Source organism: Mobula birostris, chromosome 1 (genome assembly GCF_030028105.1).
Source record: "Mobula birostris isolate sMobBir1 chromosome 1, sMobBir1.hap1, whole genome shotgun sequence".
Taxonomy (NCBI): domain Eukaryota; kingdom Metazoa; phylum Chordata; class Chondrichthyes; order Myliobatiformes; family Myliobatidae; genus Mobula; species Mobula birostris.
Genome location: NC_092370.1, coordinates 208,998,912 through 209,014,963, shown reverse-complemented (window position 1 = coordinate 209,014,963; position 16,052 = coordinate 208,998,912). Strand labels below are relative to the sequence as shown.

The window sequence follows — 16,052 nt, the reverse complement described above, 5'->3', positions numbered from 1 at the left end:
TCACAGTACATCTGAATTCCAACGGCACGTGCCAGCAAGAAGGACATTTTGGAGCACCGTCACTTTCAGGTTCCCTTCAGGATAGTACTTCAGTCTGGCCGGGAATCATGTCAATGGTCCTTCAGCATCATAGGGTATAAATCCTGGAACTCCTTTACCTACAGTATTCCAGGAGTGTCTTCCCCAGAAGGATTGTAGGATTCAATACATTACTTTGTTTTGACAGTTAGAGGTGGGCAGTCGATGTTAATCCATTCTCTTAGACATAATCACAAAAGACTTTCCTCACAAAGTGAAAAGTACTATGAAATGGATATTTGGAATTCCTTACCCAATTCTAGTATAATTTTGCAAAATCTAATCTGCTCTGTTTGGAAAATGTGATGCTATTTTCTAGGCTGAGCGGGAGTCACTTTTGATAAGGTCATTTTAATAAGAAAAACTTAACCTCCATTTACGTCACTGCAAAATGAAACATTCCTCAGCCATTTTACTTAAAGTAATCAATCATCGACAATTTTCTATAAATCATAAAGATATTAATTTGCTTTATCTTGGATTTGCCTGAGCAAGAATAATAGGTACTGTGCTAAATTGACTTATTTAAGCAGAGCAGATCAAAAAGGAAAATATCTAGATTACCAAATTTATAAATGTTTCTGTTACTTCTTTCACAATAATTGCCCTCATTCTTATACTCATGATAATTGGAAGTGTTGGTAAATGATCAGAATCTACAACACTAGCAACCCACATATCGCCTCCCTAAAAATATTATTTTTTGACCTTTGCCTTCTTCATAACTATGTTTAGTTGGTGTTAAAATAGAGCCAGAACTGTTTGTACTACATGCAGGAACAACCAGAGTCTTAACATTTGTTTATATCTATTTAGTGGCTACTTTTTTAAAAAAATTAGGGTGGCTTAATATATTACTAAGGTTATTAACATAAATCTGCCAGCAACCAACCAATAATCACTGCCAGATTCAATAATCATTGTTCTTCTACTAAGTTCTGCCTGGAAGGAGACTGGTACAAAAAAAATGTTCATTGCCAACGTTGGCCCTGTGATGCCTACCCTGCTGTGAAACTGCATGAAGTTGCACATTTTAAAGGAGGCCTGTTCATTTAGAGGGACTTAGATTTAAGCAGGAATACTGCTCCCCGAACGGTGCTAATGCAATCTGTTTGCTGTCCTTCTCCCTCCGCCATTGACCTCCCTACTTCTCGCCGTTTGTTCAGCCCTGCTTGTCCTCTTCTCCCAGTCACACGTCCTCACTAACGTTGCACCAAGTGTACTGTAATCACTCTTGAAAATTTGCAGGCACATGACTTAAGGCACACTCACACTACTCGGACAATCAACACTAATAATCCCTATTTTTCACCATAAAACTCAATAGAGTATCAAATTTATTCTACAGAGTGCTCAATCTCTTCAAGTTTATGTCATCCCTTACAAACATCAATACGTTTTAAACCTAAATGTTCTTGCCCTGATTTGTAAGTATATAATGCCTTGTTGCTGGAAGACAGCCAACTGCAGAGAGTATCCAGGCATGCCTAACTCTTAATATTATGTTTGGGGGTAATTGTCCAAATGTGTAGAAGCAGCAGGGAACCTTGCTTATCAGTGCATATCAGTACCTCCCTGATAGGTTGGCATGAATTTGCAACAACATTGGTATTAGATGATGTTCCCAACAAGTGGTACCTAATCTAATAATTATCCTTTTAATATTCCTGTTTGGCAGGTGTTAAACTACGCAAAAAAAAATTCTGCCTGGATGAAGTCAAACATTGCAGCTATTAGTCTGAATAATGTGTACATACACCTTTAGTCCTTGTACCCTGAGGAACAGGGATCCTTGATCTATTGCCCAGTATTATCTGAGCATATTTTCTCTGAGGTACAAATTCCCTCTGCGGATTTGCAGATCATCTTGCAAATGGTCTTGTGTTTGCTATGCATCTAGGTAACTCAGCTTTTACATCAGGTAACTTCAAGATGCTCATGGCAGAAAGGCTAGCATTTACATATGTCAAGCATTCCATGTAATTTTCAATACATGCTGCAGAGTTTTGCAGCTAATTAAATATTTTATAAGTGTAGTCATAATTATAAACTAGGGAAAGTGGCCACAATTTGGGCACAGCAATATTTACTCCACTTCAATGGTAACATCAAACTGTGAGAATAAAAATGACCACGGTTTAATTGCTTATCTTAAAAACAGCTCCAACAGCACTAGATTGGAGTGGCAGCCAAAATCTTTAGCTAGAGTGGGACTTAATTCCACAACCTGTGACTCAGAGGAAATGATCAAATTGAATTTTGTACTGAAATATTCAGGAAAGTTTTCTAAATCAATATATAGAGAGACCAACTAGAGGGGATGCAATATTGGATCTCCTGTTAGGTAACGAATTAGGGCAAGTGACAGAAGTCTGTGTAGGGGAGCACTTTGATTCCAGTGATCATAACACCATTAGTTTCAATTTGATCATGGACAAGGATAGATCTGGTCCTAGGGTTGAGGTTCTGAACTGGAAGAAGGCCAAATTTGAAGAAATGAGAAAGGATCTAAATAGCGGGACAGGTTGTTCTCTGGCAAAGATGTGATTGGTAGGTGGGAAGCCTTCAAAGGGGAAATTTTGAGAGTGCAGAGTTTGTATGTTCCTGTCAGGATTAAAGGCAAATTGAATAGGAATAAGGAACCTTGGTTCTCAAGGGATATTGCAACTCTGATAAAGAAGAAGAAGGAGTTGTATGAAATGTATAGGAAACAGAGGGTAAATCAGGTGCTTGAGGAATATAAGAAGTGCAAGAAAATACTTAAGAAAGAAATCAGGAGGGCTAAAAGAAGACATGAGGTTGCCTTGGCAGTCAAAGTGAAGGATAATCCAAAGAGCTTTTACAAGTATATTAAGAGCAAAAGGATTGTAAGGGATAAAATTGGTCCTCTTGAAGATCAGAGTGGTCAGCTTTGTGCGGAACCAAAGGAAATGGGGGAGATCTTAAATAGGTTTTTTGCGTCTGTATTTACTAAGGAAGCTGGAATTGGAATTGAGGGAATCAAGTAGTGAGACCATGGAAACTGTACAGATTGAAAAGGAGGAGGTGCTTGCTGTCTTGAGGAAAATTAAAGAGGATAAATCCCCGGGACCTGACAGAGTGTTCCCTCGGACCTTGAAGGAGACTAGTGTTGAAATTGCAGGGGCCCTGGCAGAAATATTTAAAATGTCGCTGTCTACGGGTGAAGTGCCGGAGGATTGGAGAGTGGCTCATGTTGTTCCACTGTTTAAAAAAGGATCAAAAAGTAATCCGGGAAATTATAGGCTGGTGAGTGTAACGTCAGTAGTAGGTAAGTTATTGGAGGGAGTACTAAGAGACAGAATCTACAAGCATTTGGATAGACAGGGGCTTATTAGGGAGAGTCAACATGGCTTTGTGCGTGGTAGGTCATATTTGACCAATCTGTCGGAGTTTTTCAAGGAGGTTACCAGGAAAGTGGATGAAGGGAAGGCAGTGGATATTGTCTACATGGACTTCAGTAAGGCCTTTGACAAGGTCCCGCATGGGAGGTTAGTTAGGAAAATTCAGTCGCTAGGTATACATGGAGAGGTGGTAAATTGGATTAGACATTGGCTCAATGGAAGAAGCCAGAGAGTGGTGGTAGAGAATTGCTTCTCTGAGTGGAGGCCTGTGACTAGTGGTGTGCCACAGGGATCAGTGCTGGGTCCATTGTTATTTGTCATCTATATCAATGATCTGGATGATAATGTGGTAAATTGGATCAGCAAGTTTGCTGATGATACAAAGATTGGAGGTGTAGTAGACAGTGAGGAAGGTTTTCAGAGCCTGCAGAGGGACTTGGACCATCTGGAAAAATGGGCTCAAAAATGGCAGATGGAGTTTAATACTGACAAGTGTGAGGTATTGCACGTTGGAAGGACAAACCAATGTAGAACATACAGGGTTAATGGTAAGGCACTGAGGAGTGCAGTGGAACAGAGGGATCTGGGAATACAGATACAAAATTCCCTAAAAGCGTCGTCACAGGTAGATAGGGTCGTAAAGAGTGCTTTTGGTACGTTGGCCTTTATTAATCGAAGTATTGAGTATAAGAGCTGGAATGTTATGATGAGGTTGTATAAGGCATTGGTGAATCCGAATCTGGAGTATTGTGTTCAGTTTTGGTCACCAAATTACAGGAAGGATATAAATAAGGTTGAAAGAGTGCGGAGAAGGTTTACAAGGAAGTTGCAGGGACTTGAGAAACTCAGTTACAGAGAAAGGTTGAATAGGTTAGGACTTTATTCCCTGGAGCGTAGAAGAATGAGGGGAGATTTGATAGAGGTATATAAAATTATGATGGGTATAGATAGAGTGAATGCAAGCAGGCTTTTTCCACTGAGGCAAGGGGAGAAAAAAACCATAGGACATGGGTTAAGGGTGAGGGGGGGGAAGTTTAAAGGGAACATTGGGGGGGGGCTTCTTCACACAGAGAGTGGTGGGAGTATGGAATGAGCTGCCAGACGAGGTGGTAAATGCGGGTTCTTTTTTAACATTTAAGAATAAATTGGACAGATACATGGATGGGAGGTGTATGGAGGGATATGGTCCGTGTGCAGGTCAGTGGGACTAGGCAGAAAATGGTTCGGCACAGCCAAGAAGGGCCAAAAGGCCTGTTTCTGTGCTGTAGTTTCTATGGTTCTATGGTTCTATAAATTGTTGGCATTTTTAGCAGTGCTTTGCTTGTATATTAATACTGCCAGAGCCATTGAGTTAAGACCATAAGACAGAGGACATATGAGCAGAATTAGGCCATTCAGCCCACTGAATCTGTTCAGACCAGGGTGACACAGACTGAATGCAAAGCCTGTGGATTTATGGAAAAGGCTATCTGCGAGAATTATAGTACTATGTCTTCTGAGCTTCTGCTGTTATCTCACATCAGCAACTATTTTGTACTGTCACAACCATGGATTTTGCTGTAGGGTCCATCTGCCCTGCAGGCCAATTGCACTGCAGGTTCAACAATTGTGCTTGTGAATATGCACATTCCAGCTAATCACTGTTTCATTATAGCGGTATTAAACTCTCTTCTTTTCATTATAATGTTGTTGAGATTTGACCAAAAGTAACAGCATTTTTACGCTCCCTCTTACCTTTGTGCTTGTTCAGGAAAGAGGCCCATCATTTTGACTGAAGCTGGAAAGGAACAGTTTTTCACTTAGTGTTTAGTATTGCTTTCAGCCACAGTGTTGGCATTCAACTTTCAGTTTGAGAATTCTAGTTAATGGCCCTGTTGTCCAAGCATTTATAAATCCTGCTACAGTTCTCATTTAGGTCAGTGAACTGTTGATGTGTGTGTGTGTGTGTGTGTGTGTGTGTGTGTGTGTGTGTGTGTGTGTGTGTGTGTGTGTGTGTGTGTGTATGAGGATATGTGTGTGTGTGTGTGTGTGTGTGTGTGTGGATGAGGATATGTGTGTGTGTGTGTGTGTGTGTGTGTGGATGAGGATATATGTGTGTGTGTGTGTGTGTGTGTGTGTGTGTGTGTGTATCTCTCTCTCCCTCACTCTCTCCCCTTTACCCCACCCTGCCGGCCATATCTGAAAGCTCTGACACACGTTGGCCTGAAAGCCGAGGCATTCAGAGCCCTTATACTTGACCTTGCTTTGTGGAGAAATGAGTTTCTGCCCAAGCTGCAAGGATGGAGTTTTCACGAGCACCTTAATCCCACAGAGAGAAAAGAAAAGGAGCTGATACAAGTTTAGTCTTCCCTTTCATGCTTATTATTCTGTCTGATAACACTCCTATGAAGTACTTGGGCTTATTTTAATACATTAGTCAAGTGATACAAATACTACTTGTTGTACAACAGTAATAGTACAACACTACCTGACAAAGTGTTCCCTTAACCTTTGCTTTACTCTAACTTCAGATTGAGTATTCCATCCAGAATACAGAGCTAAGCATGCCAGGCTTGTTTGCTTTGTTAGGTACTTTTCCTTCTTAAGCACATCACCCCTACTGGGTCATACGCTGGCAGCAGCTCGCCAGAGTCCTCTGTCCTTGGTCAGTCTTTCAGTCTTTCCAGGCGTAGCTCATTGACGATCCTTCCTCTCCCAGGGATGAGACCTTTGAAGTTTGTGTTGCCATTTCTGTAGCAGAGGGTTTTTATGGGATGGGCTTGCTAGCCACATGCCAACTCTCCTCCATTCGCAGCAGGGCTTTGGACCGTCCATGACAGAATTTTGTTAGGCACGAGATAATTAAAAATAATTACACTTTGATAGACACATTCATAATAAGCCACATTTTTGGCATCTGAAGTAATAATTGACACTTTAACCAATACATTTCCAAATCTTTCACTATAGCTATACATTTGTAATGATATCAAAAGAAGCTTCTATGAGGCATTTCATTTTTATTCAAACATGTGATGGAGGGCATTATTGGGCAGGGCAACATTTGTTGTACATCCCCAACTAGCCTTGAGGAAATAGAAGACATTCACCCTGAACTGCAGCAGTGCCAAGAGTGAAAGTAGCCTTGTGATGCTGTTAAGTTGGCAGTTCCAGTATGTTAAACTTAGTAACAACAAAGCAAGAATATTTTATCAGCAAGTAAGAATCTTTGATGTTGTTCCTTTCCATGCCTTGGCAAGTATCAGGCAGCAAACTTGCTGTTTCTTTAGCATTTTTGTTTGTTTTTTTGTGTTGCTTGTTCGACACTCAACCCAGCATGGATGGAAAGCATGCAAGGAGCCAGCTGGGTTCAAGCCCAGGATCACTCACCTCAAAGTCTGGTGCGGATACCACTACACCACTGGCTGGCAGGAAGCTTTGGAAATTGGAGGGAAGACCTGAAGGTAGTGGATCCCCCATGCAGTTTCTGCTCTTGGTGTTCTATCTGGAAAATGACATCAATTTGGAAAGTACTGTATATGAATCCTTCACAAACTGCTGTACAGCATACACAACAGGCACAGTCCACGTTTGGTAGAGAGAAGAAATGCGATGGTGCTACCAACCAAGAAAGCTGCTTTGTTGTGAATAGTGTCAAGTTTGAGTATTGTTCAGGCTCTACTCCTCCAGACAACTGTATTTTAAAACAGTTCTGACTTGTGCCTTGCAAACTGTACAAAGGCTTGGGGAATAAGGAGGTGTATCCTTCACCACATATGCCCCGTCTGTCCCGATAGCATCTGTAGTAGCCTGATTGTTCCAGACCAGTGCCTGGCTAATGCTCATACACAGGATGGTTGTGGTGTGTTATTCAATTATAAGACCATATAGCATCGCAGCAGACTTAGGCCATTTGGCTCGTTGAGTCTGCTCCACCATCCCATCATGCCTTATCATTCCTCTCAACCCATTCTCCTGCCTTCTCCCCATAACCTCTGATGCCCTGACTAATGAAGAACGTATCAACTTTTCTTTAAATATATCCAATGACTTGACCCCCCCACAGCCATCTGTGGAACTAAATTTCACAGATTCTCTACACTCTGTCTAAAGAAATTCCTCCTCCTCTCTGTTTTAAATGGGCATCCTTTTATTCTGAGAGTGTTCCCTCTAGTCCTGGATTCCCCCACATCCACTCTATCTAGGCCTTTTAATATTCGATAGGTTTCAATGCGATCCCTTCCCTCCAAATTCCTCTAAACTCCAGCAAGTCTAGGCCCAGAGCCATCAAATGCTCCTCATACATTAAGCCTATCATTCCCAGAATCATTATTGTGAACTTCCTTTGCACATGATTTCTTAAATAAGGGGCCCAAAGCTGCTCAGAATATTTCAAGTTCAGTCTGAACAATGCCTTAAAAAACCTTAGCATTACATCCTTGCTTTTATATTCTAGTCCTCTCAAAATGAATGCTAACATTGTATTTGCCTTCCTTATTACTAACTCTGCCTGCACAAGGACTTCTAAGTTTCTTTGCACCCTTGATGTTTCAATTTTCTCCCCATTTAGAAGATAGTATGTCTTTATTTCTTCTACCAAACTGCATGACCATTCTCCTTCCTACACTATATTCCATCTCTGCAGACACACTGATTGCTCAACACCACCTGCCAATCCACCTATCTTCCTATTGTCTGCAAGTTTGCCCATAAGGCCATCAATTCCATCATCCAAATCATTAACATATAACGTGAAAAGAAGTGGTCCCTACACTGACCCCTATGGAACACTATCGGTCACTGCAAGCCAACCAGAAAAGGCCCTTTAGTCAGCCGATTTCTATCCTTGCTAATATATTTTCTGTAATACCATATGCCCAAGAGCTCCTATCTTGTTAAGCAGCCTTATCTGTGGCAGCTTGTCAAAGGCCTTCTGAAAATCCAAGCACATAACATCCACTGACTCTCCTTTGCCTATCTTGCTTGTTATTTCCTCAAAGAATGCTAACAAATTTGTCAAGCAAGATTTCCCTTTAAAGAAACCATACTGACTTTAGCCTATTTTATCAAGTGCCTCTGTACCCTGAAACTTTATCCTTAATAATAGATTCCAACATCTTCTCAACCACTGATGTCAGGATAACTGGCCTATAGTTTCTTTTTTTCTGCCTCCCTCCCTTCTTAAAGAGTAGAGCGACATTTACAACAGAAACAATTCCAGAATTTAATGATTCTTGAAATATCAGGAATAATGTCTCCACACTCTCTCCAGTTACCTCTTTCAGAACCCTGGGGTGTAGTCCATCTGCTCCAGGTGACTTATCTATCTTCAGACCTTTCAGATTCCAAAGCACATTCTCCTTAGTAATAGCATCTACACTCACTTCTGTCCCCTAACACTCTCGAATTTCTGGCACAGTGCTAGTGTCTTCCACAGTGAAGACTGACACAAGATACTCATTAAGATTATTCGTCATTTCTTTGTCCACATTACTATCACTTCAGCATTATTTTCCAGTGGTCTGATAACCACTCTCATCTCGCTTTTACTCATGTATCTGAGCAACCTTTTGGTTCTCCTTTTACATTATTGGTTAGCTTACCTCCATATTTCATCTTTTCTCTCTTTGTGGCTTTTCAGTTGCCTTATTTTGGTTTTTAAAAGCTTCCCAATTCTCTAACTTCCCACTTATTTTTGCTATATTATATGCTTTCTCTTTTGATTTTAGAAACATAGAAAACCTACAGCACAATACAGGCCCTTCAGCCCACAAAACTGTGCCGAACATGTCCTTACCTTAGAAATTACGCAGGATTACCCATAGCCCTCTATTTTTCTGAGCTCCATGTACCTATCCAGGAGTCTCTTAAAAGACCCTATTGTATCTGCCTCCACCACCATTGCCGGCAGCCCATTCCATACACTTACCACTCTGTGTAAAAAACTTACCTCTGACATCTCCTCTGTACCTACTTCAAAGCACCTTAAAACTGTGCCCTCTTGTGCTAGCCATTTCAGCCCTGGGGAAAAGCCTATGAGTATCTGCACGATCAATGCTTCTCATCATCTTATATACCTCTACCAGGTCACCTTTCATCCTCCGTTGCTCCAAGGAGAAAAGGCCGAGCTCACTCAACCTACTCTCATAAGGCATGCCCCCCAATCCAGGCAACATCCTTCTAAATCTCCTCTGAACCTTTTCTATGGTATCCACATCCTTGCTGTAGTGAGGTGACCAGAACTGAGCACTGTACTCCAAGTGGGGTCTGACCAGGGTCCTATATAGCTGTAACATCACCTCTCAGCTCTTAAACTCAATCCCATGGTTGATGAAGGCCAGTGCACCATATGCCTTCTTAACCACAGAGTCAACCTGCACAGCAGCTTTGAGAATCCTTTGGACTCGGACCCCAAGATCCCTCTGATTCTCCACACTGCCAAGAGTCTTACCATTAATAGTATATTCTGCCATCATATTTGGCCTACCAAAATGAACCACCTCACACTTATCTGGGTTGAACTCCATCTGCCACTTCTCAGCCCAGTTTTGCATCCTATCAATGTCCCGCTGTAACCTCTGATAACCCTCCACACTATCCACAACACCCCCAACCTTTGTCATCAGCAAATTTACTAACCCATCCCTCCACTTCTTCATCCAGGTCATTTATAAAAATCACGAAGAGTAGGGGTCCCAGAACAGATCCCTGAGGCACATCACTGGTCACCGACCTCCATGCAGAATAAGACCTGTCTACAACCACTCTTTGCCTCTGTCGGCAAGCCAATTCTGGATCCACAAAGCAATGTCCCCTTGGATCCCATGCCTCCTTACTTTCTCAATAAGCCTTGCATGGGGTACCTTATCACATGCCTTGCTGAATTCCATATACACTACATCTACTACTCTACTTCCATCAAAGTGTTTAGTTACATCCTCACAAAATTCAATCGGGCTCGTAAGGCACAACCTGCCTTTGACAAAGCCATGCTGACTATTCCTAATCATATTATGCCTCTCCAGATGTTCATAAATCCTGCCTCTCAGGATCTTTTCTATCAACTTACCAACCACTGAAGTAAGATTCACTGGTGCATAATTTCCTGGGCTATCTCTACTCCCTTTCTTGAATAAGGGAACAACATCCGCAATCCTCTGGAACCTCTCCTGTCCGCATTGATGATGCAAAGATCATTGCCAGAGGCTCAGTAATTTCCTCCCTTGCCTCCCACAGTAGCCTGGGGTACATCTTGTCCGGTCTTGGTGACTTATCCAACTTTATGGTTTCCAAAATCTCCAGCACATCCTCTTTCTTAATACCTACATGCTCAAGCTTTTCAGTTTGTTGTAAGTCATCCCTACAATCGCCAAGATCCTTTTCCGTAGTGAATACTGAAGCAAAGTACTCATTAAGTACCTCTGCTCTCTCCTCTGGTTCCATACAAACTTTTCCACTGTCACACTTGATTAGTCCTATTCTCTCACATCTTATCCTCTTGCTTATCACATACTTGTAGAATGCCTTGGGGTTTTCCTTAATCTTGCCTGCCAAGGCCTTCTCATGGCCCCTTCTGGCTCTCCTAATTTCATCTGGCCTATATTTTATGCTATATTTGACTACCCTTGTCAACCACAGTTGCGTATTCCTCCTTTTAAGATACTCTTCTTCTTTTCTGTGCCTTCCAACCTGTCCCCAGGAACTCCAGCCATTGCTGTTCTGCCATCATCCCTGCTAGTGTACCATTCCAATCACATTTGGCCAGTTCATCACAAATGCCTCTGTAATTCCCTTTACTCCACTGTAATTCTGATACATCTGACTTTCGCTTCTCCCTCTCAAACTGCAGGGTGAATTCGAACGTATTTATCATCACTGTCTCCTGAGGGCTCCTTTATCTTAAGCTCCCTGACCAAATCTGGTTCATTACACAACACCTCATTCATAATTGCGTTTTCCCTAGTGGGCTGAACCAGAAGCTGCTTTAAAAAGTCATCTCATAGGCATTCTACAAACTCCCTCTGTTGAGATCCAGCACCAACCCAATTTTCTCAATCTACCTGCATATTGAAATCTCCCATGACTATTGTAACATTGTCCTTTTTATATGCCTTTTCTATCTTCCCTTGTAATTTGTACCCCACGTCCTTGCTACTGTTTAGAGAATGGATATAACTCCCTTCAGGGTCTTTTCACCCTTGCAGTTCCTGAACTCTACCCACGGGGATTCTACATCTTCCGATCATACATCACCTCTTTCCAAGGATTTGAATTCATTTTTTTTTAACCAACAGAGCCACCCCACCCCCTCTGCCTACCCTCATGTCCTTTCAATACAATGAGTATCCTGGGACATTAACCTCACGACTTTGATCTCCTTTTAGCCACATCTCCTACAACGTCAAAACTGCCAATCTCTAAATGCGCCATTCCGTATACTGCATGCATTCAAATATAACGCTTTCAGTCCTGTTTTTATCACCATTTTTGATTTTACCATGTTACACTCCAACTCATTCCACTGATTATAATTTTGCCCTATCATCCGCCTGTCCTTCCTCACAGTCTCACTATACACTGTATCTACTGGTATACCAACTGCCCTTTCCTCAGCCCTATCACTCCAGTTCCCATCACCCTGCCAACTTAGTTTAAACCCTTCTCTAATGCTCTAGTAAACCTGTTTGCAGCCCTCGAGTTCAGGTGTAACCCATCTTTTTTGTGGAGGCCATACCTTCCCCTGAACAGATCCCAGTGATCCAGAAATAAGAAACCCTGCCCATTGTACTTATTCCTCAGCCATACACTCATCCGCCAAATCATTTTATTATTACCCTCACTGACTTGTGGCACATGTAGTAATCCAGAGATTACTATCCTTGAGGTTCCCGTTTTTCAGCTTTCTACCTATTCACTAATATTCTCTCTTCAGTACCTCATCCCTTTTCCTACCTGTCTCATTGGTACCAATATGTACCATGACTTCTGGCTGTTCCCCTTCACCCTGGTATTAGAATATAGTTTGAAATGGAGCTGATTAAACCTTTCTCTATGAAGGGCAAAATGTTCTCAGTGCCGGCTTTATCACTATATCCCTTTGAGTCGGTCATTTTCATAGTAAAATGTTCATTAATAAAAGCAAACGATACAGATCAAGGCACATTTTCTGAAATGGTTCCAAAGAGAACATCATATATTCAGTGAGTAAAGAGCATTAATGCAAATTGTCAAATATCTTCAGAACAATGTGCTCAACATTACAAATGAAAGATGCTGATTTAAATGGTAATTCAAGCCGTGATCTAACACAGACTGTAATTAAACGATTCTGATATTAATTTTTCATGCATAAAATAGATTGTATAATCCGCACAGATGAAGGAGATGTATCTTTGGCATTTGTGTAGATTAAATAACAATGACTGGATAGCTTTGGGAGTATTATAATGTGACATTAGCCACATCAGCCAGTAGGTTGCACTCTTAGAGTGTAATAAAATCATGTAGCAGGGAAATAGTCCAATCAGCCCAACTTGTCCATGCTGTCCAGTGGGTACCTTTCTGTATTCATCCCTCCTGCCAGCACTGAGTCCATAGCCTTCAATGCCCAAGAGGTTCAGGAGTACATCTGGGCCCTTCTTAAATGTTGGGGGTGGGAGGGAACGTCGACTCAGACCATGAGAGGCCTGCGTCGGGCATTTTCATGCCTTACAAGGCACAGGTTGGAAGTCTGTGCTGTGGGTGACCCAGCATCAACCATTTACTCCTGTCCCAATAAGAAAGTCACCTCATTTTCCTCTTACAGCCGAGTCAGGAAATTATGGCGATAAGACCCATTCAACAAACAGATGCAGAATCTATACTGCTACTCCTAGCACCTCTAAAGAAGTACTGCACTACTGGGCTCATTGTCTTTTGAATATGATGTTAAACAGAAGTAGTGTCTCCTTTCAAATACAATTAACGTGGAGATGCCGGGGATTGAACACGGGACCTCATACATTTCCTTGTGTTTGCGTCTCCTTTCAAAGGTGATTTAATAGATCGCTGGTCCCCATTCTCTGGGCTGCAGACCAATACATTGCTGCGAAGAATGCAGTGATGCAGCAGTAGTTGGAATGCACACAGCAAATCTTTAAGAAAAAAAGCCGAAATAAACAAGCTGATTAATTAGGTGCCGCCCGGCACATAAATGTCGGCCCAGATCAGAGGCGACACAATCAACAATCGCCTCTGATCTGGGCCAACATTTACGTGCCGGGCGGCACCTAATTAATTAGCCTGTTTATTTTGGCTTTTTTCTTAAAGATGTGCTAGGTGCGTTCTGGCTTACCACTGCACCACTGCATGCTTCGCGGATCGGTATCAGTCTGCGGCCCAGAGGTTGGGGACCACTGTAATAGATCTTTTGGTATTATTTCAAAGAGGAGGCCAGTTCTTTCTGAAGTCTTAGGTTATATTTAACCCTAAATGAATATTGTTAAAAAAGAGCATCTGGACATTGTGACATTACTGTATTTGGAAGATTTCTTTGCACATGTTGACTCTTTTGCTTCCTAAGCTAAAACGGTAAATATTCTGCAAAAAAAATCTTCCATGCTGTATGACTCCATGAGATTGCTGGTGCCTTGACCAATACCTTTGTGTCCTCTATAGCCACGAGTGAGGCCCAAGCGGGGACTAGCGAGTAGCCAAAGCTATTCTTTTGGTCAAGAAAGGAAATAAGGATAATCATGGAAACTATAGACCAGCCAGTCTCAAATCAGTGGTAGGGAAGCTATTGGGGAGGTTTCTTAGGCATAGGATTTATGAGCAGCTGGAAAACCATGGCCTAATTAGGAATAGTCCGCATGACTTTGTGCAGGGCATGTCATATCTTACTAACCTGATTGAGTTTTTTCCAGGGAGGTGACAATGGTGATGAATGCAGAGTTGTGGATGTTGTCCACATTAATTTTAGTAAGGCGTTTGACAACGTCCCTCAAGGGAGGCTCATCCAGAACATTCAGTTGCATGGGATATATGGTAAATTCGCCACCTGGATTCAGAATTGGCCTGCTCATAGGAGACAGAGGAGCGTGGTTGATGGGACCTATTCCAGCTCGAGGTCTGTGACTGGGACCTTCGCTGTTTGTGATAAATATAAATGATCTGGATGAAAACAAATGCGTAACACACACAAAATTCTGGAGGAACTCAGCAGGCCAGGCGGCATCTATGGAAAAGAGTAAACGGTTGACGTATTGGGCTGAGACCTTTCATCGGGAAGTGTTCTTCAGATGAATCAGCAGATACTGCCTGATCTGCTGTGTTCCTCCAGCATTTTGTGTGTATTAATTTGATTTCCAGCATCTGCAGATGGTTAATAAGTTTGCAAACAACGCAAAGATCGATGATGTAATAGAAGGATAGAGTGGGATATAGATCAATGGCAGATAAGGGTGGAGAAATGGCAGGTGGAGCTTAACCCATCCAAATATGAAGCACTACACTTTTGGAGAACAAACGTAAAGGGACAGTACATTTTTAATGGCAAGATCCTCAACAGTGTTGATTTGCAGAGGGATCTTGGGTTGAAGTCCATAGCTCCCAACACAGATTGATAGGATGGTAAAGACAGCACATGATTTCATATACCTCTGTACTACCATGCCTCCTCATCTCCACGGCAACCAACCCCAACCTATTTAGTCTCTCTGATCTCTTCAGTGCAATCACATTGCTACCAAAAACACACAAAATACTCCAGATGTGGCTGAACCAATGTTCTGGTAAATTTTCAACATGACTATAAAACCTTAAGACATGGCAGCAGAATTAGGCCATTTGGCCCATCGGGTCTACCCGGCCATATCATCATGGCTGATCCAATTTTCCTCTCAGCCTCAATATCCTGCCTTCTTCCCATATCCCTTCATGTCCGATCAATCAAAAATCTATCAACCTCTGCCTTAAATATACATAAATACAGCGGCTTGTGGCATGACATTTCACAGATTCTCCACTGTCTGGCTAAAGAAATTCCTCCTCATCCCCATTCTAAAAGGATGCCCCTCTATTCTGTGTCCTCTGTTCTTAGACTGTACCACCATGGGAAACATCCTCTCCACATCCACTCTATTAAGGACTTTCACTGTTCAATAGATTTCAAAGAGGTCACTTCTCATTCTTCAGAACACCAGTGAATACAGACCCGGAGCCATAAAATGCTCTTCATATGACAAGCCATTCAAACCTGGAATCATTTGTGTGAACCTCTTTTGAACCCTCTCCAGATTCAGCACATCCTTTCTAATAATACGGGGCCCAAACCCGCTCACAATACTCCAAGTGAAGCCTCACCAATGCTTTATAAAGTCTCAACATTACACCCTTACTTTTATAATCTCATCCTCTTGAAATGAATACTAGCATTGCATTTGCGTTCCTCACGACAGACTCAGCCTGCAAATTAACTTTTAGGGAATCCTGCACAAATACTCCCAAGTCCCTTTGCAACCTCAGTTCTGTGTAATTTCTCTCCATTTAGAGAATAGTCAACCCTTACATTTCTTCTACCAAAGTGCATGACCATACAGTTCCCCACACTGTATTCCATTTGTCACCTTTTTTGCCCATTCCCTTACCCTGTCT

General features: G+C 42.0%; 1 long non-coding RNA gene across 1 annotated transcript in view; it reads left to right on the top strand.

Moving 5' to 3' along the window:
- Positions 1-16,052, top strand: part of LOC140204087 (uncharacterized) — a 142,067-nt gene that overhangs the window by 93,659 nt on the left and 32,356 nt on the right. The gene's annotated exons all lie outside the window — the stretch shown is intronic.